Below are 12,502 nucleotides of genomic sequence, written 5' to 3'. Positions count from 1 at the left end.
CATAGCAAGAAAAAATTACTGCAAATCCACAACTATATTGTTAGTTATTTAAAAAACACAACTGCCACCACAGAAATGGGGGCATAATCTTGAAATTCTTTCTAACCAAACCCTGGTTTCCAAAATGTAACATCTGAAACTGCCACACCATATTTAGGGGGTTGCATTATGACATTGTTTTTGTAGCATACATTTATATCCAAATAGTTTGTACAGTCCTCCCTAAGAATCCTGACTTTTCAATACCAATGTATTTTTTTAAGAAGAAAATATAATTCATTTCCATATTGGCCAAATTCTTTATAATCAATAACTTTAATCCTCAAAATGATCTTTAATACAGACTACTTCTTAAAAAACTGTTTAAGTAATTTACTCTTTTTTTCAGGTAAGAGTTTTGATCAACTTCCAAAACCGAACTGGCAACACTAAAAAGTAAGTCAGAGAAGTCTTTTCATTGTAACGTAAGATCTATCACCAACATTTACAAGATTACTTTTAGGAAGGACAATAAATACTGTGTACAAAGTTAAAACCAACCTGTTTTAAATAGTACTATCGGTTTAGCTTGGTCAATTTTTAAGAACAAGTGTTTTGATCCACTGGATAATAAAAATAATCCCCAAACAATCCTACAAATATTAGAACAGTAAGTGCTACACCATATATTTAAGTGTAGCTGCCACTTCTGTAGGGAACAACTTCAGCCTTTGCTGAAGAAAGACAAACCACCAATGTATCTACATAATAGAAATACAATTATTTACACAAGTCCTGTATTAAACATCCAGAAATTACTCCCTTTGGATATTTCACCAGAAATTTATAGTAACATCCCGGAACAAGAAGAAGGGATTAAGTAAGCAGGATAAAAGAAAACTGAAAATCTCAACTCCCAGAAAAACCAAGATTAAGGCCTCACTTAAAGCACAGGTCTTCCTAATAATAGCTGAGATGTAGATATTATCAGGTTACATATGATAATTAACAGATTTTGTGGTTTGCTGGCTATCTGCAGATACAGAAAGATACATTTTCGCAGCTTTAAATGTATTAATAGCAAAAATTAAAACTTACTCAACATGATTTTTATATGAGGAATTTGGTTAAATGCATTACTAACAGATGTATCTTCCACACATATGAGATAGCATCAGTATGTTTCTATCTATACATCAAGTTAATATAATCTTAAAAACCACTTGAGGGTGGTCACTTTAGCTCTTCAGAGATTTGCAGTAATGTATTTTTTCAAGAATAACAAAAAGCACAAGTATAAAGCAAAAATACTGACAAGCTAGATAATATTAAAATTAACAATTTTATTTAACAAAAGACATCATTAGGAGAATAAATAGACAAGTCATGGAATAAGAAGATATCTGCAATACATAAAACCAACAAAGGGTTTATATCCAGAACGTAATAAGAAAAAGATAAAAGGAAAAACAAAACACTAGAATTCAGTAAGAAAAAGCCAAGATAACCAAAAAATGACAAGAGACTTGAACAGCCATCTCACAAAGTGGTGGACTATGTTACCGTTCCAGAGTATTTGTACCCTCTCCTTTTCCTGAACAAGAATTATTCACCCCCGACCATGGTCATGTGACTTGCAATGCCTCCACTGGGAGGAGTATAACTCCCTCCCCCACTGACAATGAACACAATTTTGTAATATCCTTTGGGCAATGGAACATGAATGGACATGACCTATACTTAATCCAAACAGTAATTTCAAAGATATCAGTCATTTCTGCCAGTTTTTTCTCTTTCCCTCTGAAATAAGAGCATATCTCAGATAGGAGGTACTCTTTCAGCCTGATTCTCAGAATAACAAGTATAGCTCCGTAACAGCTACCACCATTGTTAAGTGAATAAGAAATAAATGTTTTCTTAAACCACATATAAATGACTAATACCATATCCAATCAAACATAAGATATTTGACCGCATCCTCACTGGTCATCAGGGAAATGCAAGTTAAAACCACCATGAAATACTATAATATTAAAAAGACTGACAATATGATGTTAGTAATAATGTGGAGTAACAAAAACTCTTACATGGGAGCTAAGTATAACTTAGTGGGAGTGTAAACTGGTACCATTTGGAAAACTGCCTGATCCAATCTACTAAAGCCAAATATATGAATATGCTAGGATCCCTATATAGTCTACTCCGATGCATAAACCCCAAGATATCGCCTGCTTGTATGCACCTAGACATGTCAGATTGTCTTCAGCAGCATTATTTGTACTCGTCAAACTGGAAACAACTAAATGCCATCAACTGTGGAATAGCTGAGTAAATGTTTGTAAATGCATGCAATGACTATACAACAAGAATGAACTACAGCTCCACATAACATAAACAAATCTCACAAACCTAAAAAGTCAGTCACGGCCGGGTGTGGTGGCTCACACCTGTAATCCCAGCATTTTGGGAGGCTGAGGTGGGCAGATCACAAGGTCAGGAGATCAAGACCATCCTGTCTAACATGGTGAAACCCCGTCTCCACTAAAAATACAAAAAATTAGCCGGGCCTGGTGGCGGGCGCCTGTAGTCCCAGCTACTCAGGAGGCTGAGGCAGGAGAATGGCATGAACCCGGAAGGCACAAGTTGCAATGAGCCGAGATCATGCCAATGCACTGCAGCCTGGACGACGAAGCGAGACTCCGTCTCAAAGAGAAAAAAAAAAAAAGTCAGTCACAAAGAATACATGCTATATTGTTGCATTTATATAGGGTACAAAAAGCTGGGCACAGTGGCTCACACCTGTACTCCCAGCACTTTGGGAAGAAAAGGAGGGAGGATCACTTAAGGTCAAGAGTTCAAGACCAACCTGGGAAACACAGGGAGACCCCCCCCCATATCTTTTAAATAAAAATTAAAAAAAAAAAGGATTATCAAAAGCAAAAGCACAAATGACAAAAAATAAACTGAACTGAACTTTGTCAAATACAACAACTTTTGTATTTCAAAGAACATCATTGAGAGAATAAAAATACAACACGGAGAATGGAAGAAAGTATTTGCAAATCACGTATCTCACAAGAAACTGGTACCTAGAACACCTAAGAACCCTTAATCGCAACAATAAAAAAAGACAACCCATTGGATTTGAAAAGGTATTTCTCCAAAGAAGGCCAGTAAGTACATGAAAAGATGCTCAACCTAATTAGTCATTAAGGAAATGCAAATCAAAAGCCACTTCAAGGAAAAATTAAGACCATGATATTACCACTTAACTATCAGAACAGCTAAAATAAAAAGTTACAATATCAAACGCAGACCAGGATGTGGAAAAAATGGATCTCTCATTCATTGCTGGGAGCAATGTAAAATGCTACAGACATTCTGGAAAGTAGTTTGGTGTTTTCTTAAAAAAAAAAAACTAAACATACGCGTAGCAACCTCAAAAGATAATATGCTCTACGATTTCACCTACAGTATTCTCAAAATGACAAAAATCATAGAGATGGAAAACAGATTAGCGGTTGCCAGGAGGTAAAGATGGTTGGGCGGAGGTGGTAGGTATGATTATATACGGCACCATAAGGAGATCTTTATGGTGATGGATTAGTTCTATATCTTGACTGTGATGGTAGTTATGTGAATCTACATATGCAATAAAATCAAATAGAACTATATACAGGCACTGTGCCAATACCAATGCTCCTGTTTTGATGGTGTACTATAATTACATAAGATGTGAACACTGGAGGAAACTTTGTGAGGGGCACACAGGACCTTTCTGTAGTATCTTTACCACTTGCCATGCATTTCTAATTGTTTGAAAAGTTTAATAAAATTAAAATTAAAAAATAAAATATAGGATAACAGGTACTTCATTCTGAGCCAAGGGATTCCTACTGGCTTGAGAGTCTTGCTGTCTTAGAACAGTCATCACTAACACCTGTGTTCAACTCTGCCACAGCCCGCTGACACAGATCATTCTCAATACCGTGCCTCTGTACAACAGTGGTCCAGAAGGCATCCCTTCAAAGATAAGCAGAACAAAAAGAAAAGAAAGAAACATTACAAAAGATAGATAACATACACCAGAAACTACACAAATTTCAATTGACAGCAAATAGCTTTTTGTAAAATGAAAAAGAAAAAATTGACCTAATACCCTCTCTAAAACAAAACTATAAAGGGATACAACAGCTCAAGGGAAAGGCAAATAAGAAATCTAACAAAAGAGTTAAAGGAAAAATTGGTGAGAAAAAAGAAAAGGCAGTATCTTGAAAGTCAAACATTTGAGAAGTCAAAAGCACAAACACCTTTCTACCATCCAAACAAGTTACCTGCTGTGAGGAACCAACTCTTTTCATATTTTTGACATAAAAAAACTAGTAAGAAGAAATGTACAGGAAAGCACTTTCTTAGAAACACTTGAGATTACCAGAAAGGCACCTAGAGGAGGTGTTAAACTGTTAACACAGGCCCCAGATAAGGGCTAAGAATCCCAAAAGCTGACTATAGTCTTCTTTTTTTTTTTTTTTTTTGAGACAAGGTCTTGCTCTGTCACCCAGGCTGGAGTACAGTGACACAATCTTAGCTCACTGCAACCTCCGCCTCTTGGGTTCCAATGATTCTCATGCCTCAGCCTCCTGAGCAGCTAGGATTACAGATGTCTACCACAACACCCAGATAATTTTTGTATTTTTAGTAGAGACGGGGTTTCACTGTGTTGGTCAGGCTGGTCTCGAACTCCTGACCTCAAGTGATCTGCCCACCTCGGCCTTCTAAAGTGCTAGGACTACAGGCGTGAGCCACCACGCATGGCCTGACTATATTCTTCTTAATGCACACATGCCATTTCAGTTTCAATTTGACAGGGAAGTAAGTTACTCATATTTTTTTCTATTTTTATCTCATTCAATAAACTGTTACCTAGTTTCCTACCAAATAAATCTCCAATCAACCATTAATGTGAAATTATTCCATTGGTTACTGAATCAAGTCTAAACGCCTGTGATGGCAATGAAACGCTCTCTCTAATCTGGATCTCTTTCTCACAATAACACTCCCCTGTCATGTAATTTTCTCCAAATAAATCATACTTATTCTGCATCTTTTTATGCCATTCTCCTGCTTCAAGCACTATCCCTTTGCTACATATCCAATCCTATCTACTAGTCACAGATAAAATGGCACCAATCCTTAAGAATTTTTCTATCCCAAGTGAAAAGGTTCAACTTAATTTTTACCATCTTTCAACATTAAAATGTGTATGGTTCTAGAATTTTAGTTCAGTTCACATAATATATTATTCCTATATTTATAATTATCAATATCATAATTTTGTCAAATATATACACAAAGTTCTCAGTTTTACCTTGAGGTCTATTTGTGCCTTTATACTATATTATTCTAGCCTATAGCAGAGTATCAGGTACAAGATTAACAGCCCTCTGCCTTGGCTACTCAATACAATCACATGGGCAGCTAAAAAATAAATACTACAGGCTGGGTGCAGTGGCTCATGCCTGTAATCCCAGCACTTTGGGAGGCTGAGGCGGGCAGATCAAGACCAGCCTGACCAATATGGTGAAATCCCATCTCTACTAAAAATACAAAAATTAGCCAGGTGTGGTGGTGTGCACCTGTAGTCCCAGCTACTGGGGAGGCTGAGGCAGGAGTATCACTTGAACCTGGGAAGCAGAGGTTGCACTAAGCCAAGATCACACCACTACCCTCCAGCCTGGGCAACAGAGCAAGACTCTGTCTCAATCAACCAATCAATACTACAGGCTGGGCACAGTGGCTCATGCCTGTAATCTCAGCACTTTGGGAGGCCAAGGCAGGTGGATCACCTGAGGTCGGGAGTTTGAGACCAGCCTAACCAACACAGTGAAACCCCATCTCTACTAAAAATACAAAAATTAGCCAGGTATGGTGTTGCATGACTGTAATCTCCACTACTCAGAAGGCTGAGGCACAAGAATCACTTGAACCCAGAAGGCGGAGGTTGCAGTGAGCCGAGATTACACCACTGCACTACAGCCTGGGCAACAGAGTCAGACTGTCTCGAGAGGGGGAAAAAAAAAGTATCCATTTTTAGTACCAGAGTCCATACCTTCTTTGTATAAAATTGTACAGGACATTTATTAAAGTCTCACTTATGGTTAACCTTTGAGAAAAAGAATAAAGCATGTATCTGCCTATGCATTTGAATTTTTCCTGTAGAACACTGTGATGAGATTTGTTTAGAGAAAAAAAAGCAAAAATTTTCACTGTAACCACCTTATTTAAGCATCTTTGCCTACTTATCCAGTTATCTCAGAATATATCCATGAATATGAAATAGCTGGATCATATTTCATTTTGATAAGTCATTTATCTTAATATGTATTTTACCAAGTTATAATATGAATCTATGCTCTGCTTTATTATCCTTTTAGCTGATAAGCTTTCTCCATGTTGTTAGTCTGTCACTATTCATTTACTTATTTTGTGAGACAGAGTCTCGCCCTGTCGCTCAGGCTGGACTGCAGTGGGATGATCATAGCTCACTGCAGCCTCAACCTTCCAGGTCAAGCAATCCTCACACCTTAACCTCCCATGTATCTAGGACTAGAGGCATGTATCGCTTTGCCTAGCTGATTTTTTAATTTTTGTAGACAGAAAAAAATTTTTTATTATATTTTCCTCTACTGATTGATCGTTTATTTTTATTTTTTTGTAGACTCTTGCAATTTTACCCAGGTTGCATCACAATTATTTTTAGTAGATTATTATAATTTTATAATAACATCCTTAACTATTCCCCTATTTTAAATTATAGTGTTTTGTCTATTATTACATAATTTATATCAGTAAATCTTCAATATAGCATTTTTTTCAGAATATTCGGAAGTGAAACAGACAACTTTTGTTTTTTGAAGAAAAGGTAAAACTACAAGAAACCTCAAATTCCTATAGCAAAATGTAGGGTAACTTCAAGTTACTACTGCACTACAAATGACGACTAAGAAGCATTTTTATTTCTACAGGAGTCTTTCAAATACTGTTAAAATTAGCAAATGACTGCCTCATTTTAATATGGCCCACAGTTTGTGTAGTAAAAAACTTACCTTGCCCAAAGAAAGGTGTGGCTTTTGCCCTTTCCTTCTTGGAGGTAATCTCTAAGTCCTTGAAATATCATGCCTGAGGACTGTTTTTTGTTTGTTTGTTTGTTTGTTTGTTTCTGCCTGGCGGCCTTGGGTCACCAGACAGTCATAGGGTAAGGAACAACCATGCCAGAAAGATGGATAATGTGATTTAGGGTAGGAGCTTTGGGTCACACCTGAAGGGGCTGGAAACTAGACTGAAATCAGCCTCGTGAACAATAAATTATTTAGGCCTACATAATAGTGTTCCAACAAAAACTGTAAACACCAAGGATCCAGTGAGTTTCCCTGGTTGATAATACTCCATGCCTACTGTCACACACTGATGCTGGGGAAGTAATGTGTCCGTGGAGTGGGGACCACGGTACTTCCCAGGACCCTGCCTTAGGCATTTCTTCCCTAGGCTTGATTTTCATCTGTGTCCTTTCCCTGTAGCAAACTATGCTGGGAGTATAAGTGCTTTCAGTGACTTCCGTGAGTCTTTCTAGCAAATTATTGAACCTGTGGGTAGCTTCGGGAATCCCCTACACTTGCAACTGGTGTCAGATGTAAGGGCAGTCTTGCGTGGACCTTGTCTCAAAACATCACAGTTGGCCTAATTCTTCACATGCTTAAATAAATATAACAAAATTATTAATTTGCTTAATATTTCTTACACTTTTTTTTTTTGAGACAAAGTCTCACTCTGTCACCCAGGCTGAAGTGCGGTGCACAGCTCACTGCAACCTCAATCTCCCAGGCTCAAGCGATCCTCCCACCTCAGCCTCCTGAGTAGCAGGGACCACATATGCACGCCACCATGCCTAGCTAATTTTTGTATTTTTTTGTAGAGATGGGGTTTCACCATGTTGCCCAAGCTGGTCTCCTGGGATCAAGCTATTTGCCCGCCTCGACCTTCCAAAGTGCTGGGATTAGAGGCCTAAACCACTGTGCCTGGGCCAAAAAAAACAAAAAACAAAAAAACTATTCTTAACCTTTGAATTACCATTGGACTTCCATCTGTAAAGAAAAACAGTAGTCTCAAAATGTGATCAAATATTCAAGTATAGAAAAACCAGAAAATTAATTTAAATTTGTTTTTTTTTTTTTCTTTTGAGACAAGTGAGTCTTGCTCTGTCACCCAGGATGGAGTACAGTGGCGCTACAGGGTTCACTGCAACCTCTGCTTCCCGGGTTCAAGTGATTCTCCTGCCTCAGCCTCCCGAGTAGCTGGGATTACAGGCACACACCACCACGCCCAGCTAATTTTTATATTTTTAGTAGAGACGGGGTTTTGCCATGTTGGTCAGGCTGGTCTCAAACTCCTGACCTCAGGTGATCCACCCACCTTGGCCTCCCAAAGTGCTGGGCAAATTTGAATTTCTTAAATTAATGCAACATCTCAACTGTCACATTCAAAATATAAACTCTATTTATAAGGATATGGTGAAAGTTGCAAAGTCTTCAAAATAAACAATTACATTTGATAATTCTACTTCAATTCTATTTCAATGATAATAGGAAGAGCTTTTTGAAAAGAATAAAACACGCCTAAAATAACACATAAAGGGAACCCTGGTATCAACTGAAGTGTTGGAATACTGATTTTTATTGTCTTATTACACATCAAGAGCAATTAAAATATAAGATATTTGCCAGGCGGGGTGGCTCATGCCTGTAATCCCAGTACGTTGGGAGGCCAAGTTGGGGGGATCACTTGAGCTCAGGAGTTCAAGACCAGCCTGGGCAACAGAATGAGATCCCATCTCTACCAAAAACACAAAAAAATTAGCCAGGCATGGTACCACACACCTTAGTCCCAGCTACTCGGGGGGCTGAGGTGAGAGGATGGATTGAGTCAGGAGGTCGAGGTTCAGTGAGCCAAGATCATGCCACTGCACTCTGGCCTGGGTGACAAAGGGAGACCCTGTCTCAAAATAAAAAATAAAAAAGATAAATAAGATCATCAAGTTTCATTCCTGGAAATGTTTTATCATTCTTTATAAAAAATAAACAAGACGTTTCTCAAGTAATTATGACACTTTTAAAAGCTGGTAACTTTCTCCCCCTAATAATTTCAGAATATGACAAACAAAAGACAAAGAGAACAAAAGAAACTTATATTTGAAAATTAATCATAAAATAATTCTGACAACCACAATTTTCTAGCCAAGTTTTTCCGCAAGAACTCATTTTCAAATTACAGAAAACAAAGGCTTTTTGGATATTATAAAACCTAAATCCCAAGAGTCATATTACTTTGTAAAACATTGTAAAAGATGAGATAAACAGAGTTATTAGTTCTGTATTATTTCTTTAAACCAACCTTGTCCAACATGCAGCCCAAGGGCCACATGCAGCACAGGATGGCTTTGAGTGCCTCCCAACGCAAATTCATAAACTTTCTTAAAACATTAGGAGATTTTTTGGTGTTTTTGTTATTAGCTCATCCGCTATCGTCAGTGTTAGTGTATTTTATGTGTGGCATAAGACAATTCTTCCAATGTGGCCCAGGGAAGCCCCGCTTTAAACATTCCCTTTTTTTGAGACAGGGTATTGTTCCATCACCCAGGATGGAGTACAGTGGCATAATCAGGGCTCAAGCAATCCTCCTGCCTTGGTCTTCTGAGTAGCTAGGACTAGAGGCATGCACCACCATGCCCAGCTATTTTTTTATTTTTTATTTTTTGTAGGGATGTGGTCTCACTTTGTTGCCCAGGCTGGTCTCAAACTCCTGGGCTCAAGTGATCCTCCTGTCTAGGCTTCCCAAAGTGTTGGAATTATAGGCTTGAGCCACTGCAACGTTAAACTTACTCCTTTTATTTTAAAAAAACAAAACAAAACTTTTCTTTCCTAGACATAAATTCTTTCTCCTGAAATCACTGCATTTAATTACAGACTACTTCAATATAAAATGAAAAGTATTTCTCAAAATTATACTTAATATTCATACCCTAAGTGTCTCAAAAGCAATTTTCCATAAGGTTTGACTGCTATGATAACAGATACGGTTTAAGGGAAGAATGGAAGATAACCAAGCAGAATGGAGACATTTTTAAAAGGAAGGAAAACTTGGACAAGTGAATGCAGACGACCAAAAGAAAAAAGACTGTACCACAGGTAAACAAATTAACATACACAAAAGAAGGCCTGAACAAGCCAAATGTGAAGACATGGGGGAGTGGCAGGGCAGGTGCTGGTTGCAAACAACACTGTGTGTTTCTAAGGACAGTTTCCTTAGAAACACACAGCAAATTTACATAAGTCCAGCGGTTGCTCTGTGGGCTTGTCAGCTCTCTGGCTAAGTCAACACACCAATCAGCTTTACTGGCTCAAGTATCAATTACTGAAGCTCTCGCCTGTTGATGCATAATTCACGGGGCGAACAAAGCAAAGAAATACTGTAATTAAACAACACAAATAAGTGTTTCATCATCAAATTTGATAGGAATTGGTTTTATTTAGCATTAAAGTAAAGCCATTGAAGTAACATGTATAGATGATTCTGAAAATAAACCATTAATTCATGATTAAACTTTATATGATACCTAAAATGCATATGAAATTCAAGAAAATATATTTGTTTAAATCTATCAAGACACTACATGACTACACAAAAGAGGCTATCAAAAAACTATTTCATAATTTTCCAGAATCCTAGAGCTTTTTTTTTTTTAATTAATGGAATCTTAAATACTGAAATACCCAAGTCGGACCTTTTTCCAGCAGATAGTCTAGTGACGCTGTGTGAACACTTCCCAGGACAGAAAACTCACATTGGTTCTGCTCTAAGTTTTTCCAGAAACAGAAATAAAAGTGATATTTATACGGAGTCTCACGATATTATATGCACTTATTGATTATGGTCTCCTGCTTACCTCCCTTTATATACTCCTCTACAGAACCTACTACAATGTTTCATATATAATCGATGTTCAAAACTTTTTTTTTTAAAAAGTAATAGGCCGGGTGTGGTAGCTCACTCCTGTAGTTTCAGCACTTTTGGGAGGCCGAGGCGGGTGGATTGCCTGAGGTCAGGAGTTTGAGACCAGTCTGGCCAACATGGTGAAACCCTGTCTCTACTAAAAATACAAAAAATTAGCTGGGTATGGTGGTAGGTGCCTGTAATCCCAGCTACTTGAGTAGCTGAGGCAGGGGAATTGCTTGAACCAGGGAGGTGGAGGATGCAGTGAGCCGAGATCGTGCCACTGCACTCCAGCCTGGGCCACAGAGCGAGACTCCGTCTCAAAGAAAAAAAAAAAAAACTGAGTAAGAACTATAAAGGAATGAACAGAATATTCAATAGGGGGTTCGGATTCATTGTGTGGCACTACATGAAACTCCAAGGGCTTTGTTTTAAACATTTAGCATTTAAACATTTAAACATTCACCCTTCCATAGCCGCCTGTAACTCTAAACACATCTAAACCCAAAGACATTTGCTATTGGTAACTCTACTGACCCTTTTGGTTGAGATCATACCCTCATATACACTGTGGCCCCATCAACACCTTTCATCTACTGAGTGTGATTATCCCTCAACATTCTCTAAAGAATAGTTACCAAATTGTTCATTTGTGACATTTTCCATTCCAAGGCTGCCACTGTTGAGATTCTAGGGCAGTGGGAATAAAAAAGATAGTTAAAGGTAGAGGAAATTATTTCAATGAGCAGCTGTGGCAAATGTTTAAAAACTACTCTGTTTGGACACAGTTTCAATAAAATGATTCTGACTGCCTTCATTTTATATGGACAGCTTAGCAACAAAATATCAACACTTTTTTTGAAGGCAGCACGTTGAAATACTTTCTTTAATGACTGCAAGTAATTCCTCCAAAAAGCCTTCTAATTCATGACATCCAATCAAAATGCCATTCATTTGAATATTTATTCAGTTCCTATCATATAGCTATAACCCATATCTATTGAATTCAGTACGCATAAATGTGTAAGCAATAATATTTATTCATTCAACAAATTCAATAAATATTTACTGAGCCACCAGCTATGTGCCAGGCTTTTAACCACTGGGGAAGATTAGGGGACAAACGAAAATCCCTGCCCTTACCTTAATGAAGCTTACAGTCTTGCACAAAGAAACAAATTATTATCAAAGAAAGTAAATTATGTATTATGTCTTAAAGTCTTAAGTGCTTCTTAAAAAGTAGGAGAGAAAACGTCAGGAGTGCCAGAGGTGAAAAGAATTTCAATTTCAAATAGGACAGCAAGGTACAACTTAAGAGAAAAAGGCATTTAAGCAAGGTCTTACAAGAAGTAAGGAGTAAGCAATGTAGGTATCTGAGGGAAGAATGTTGTAGGTAGAGGAAACAAAATGCCTTGCATGCTCTGGAAAAACAGTAATGAGGCAATTATGGCTGAAAGAGAATGAGCAAGGGGAGAAG

At 37.7% G+C, this 12,502-nt stretch overlaps 1 protein-coding gene across 9 annotated transcripts in view; it reads right to left on the bottom strand.

Annotated features, from left to right (window-relative positions):
- PTBP3 (polypyrimidine tract binding protein 3) overlaps positions 1 to 12,502 on the bottom strand; it is a 116,950-nt gene that overhangs the window by 80,008 nt on the left and 24,440 nt on the right. The window lies entirely within an intron of this gene.

This window comes from Piliocolobus tephrosceles, chromosome 14 (genome assembly GCF_002776525.5).
Source record: "Piliocolobus tephrosceles isolate RC106 chromosome 14, ASM277652v3, whole genome shotgun sequence".
In the NCBI taxonomy this organism is placed as follows: domain Eukaryota; kingdom Metazoa; phylum Chordata; class Mammalia; order Primates; family Cercopithecidae; genus Piliocolobus; species Piliocolobus tephrosceles.
This window is presented reverse-complemented; position numbering and strand designations above follow the sequence as displayed.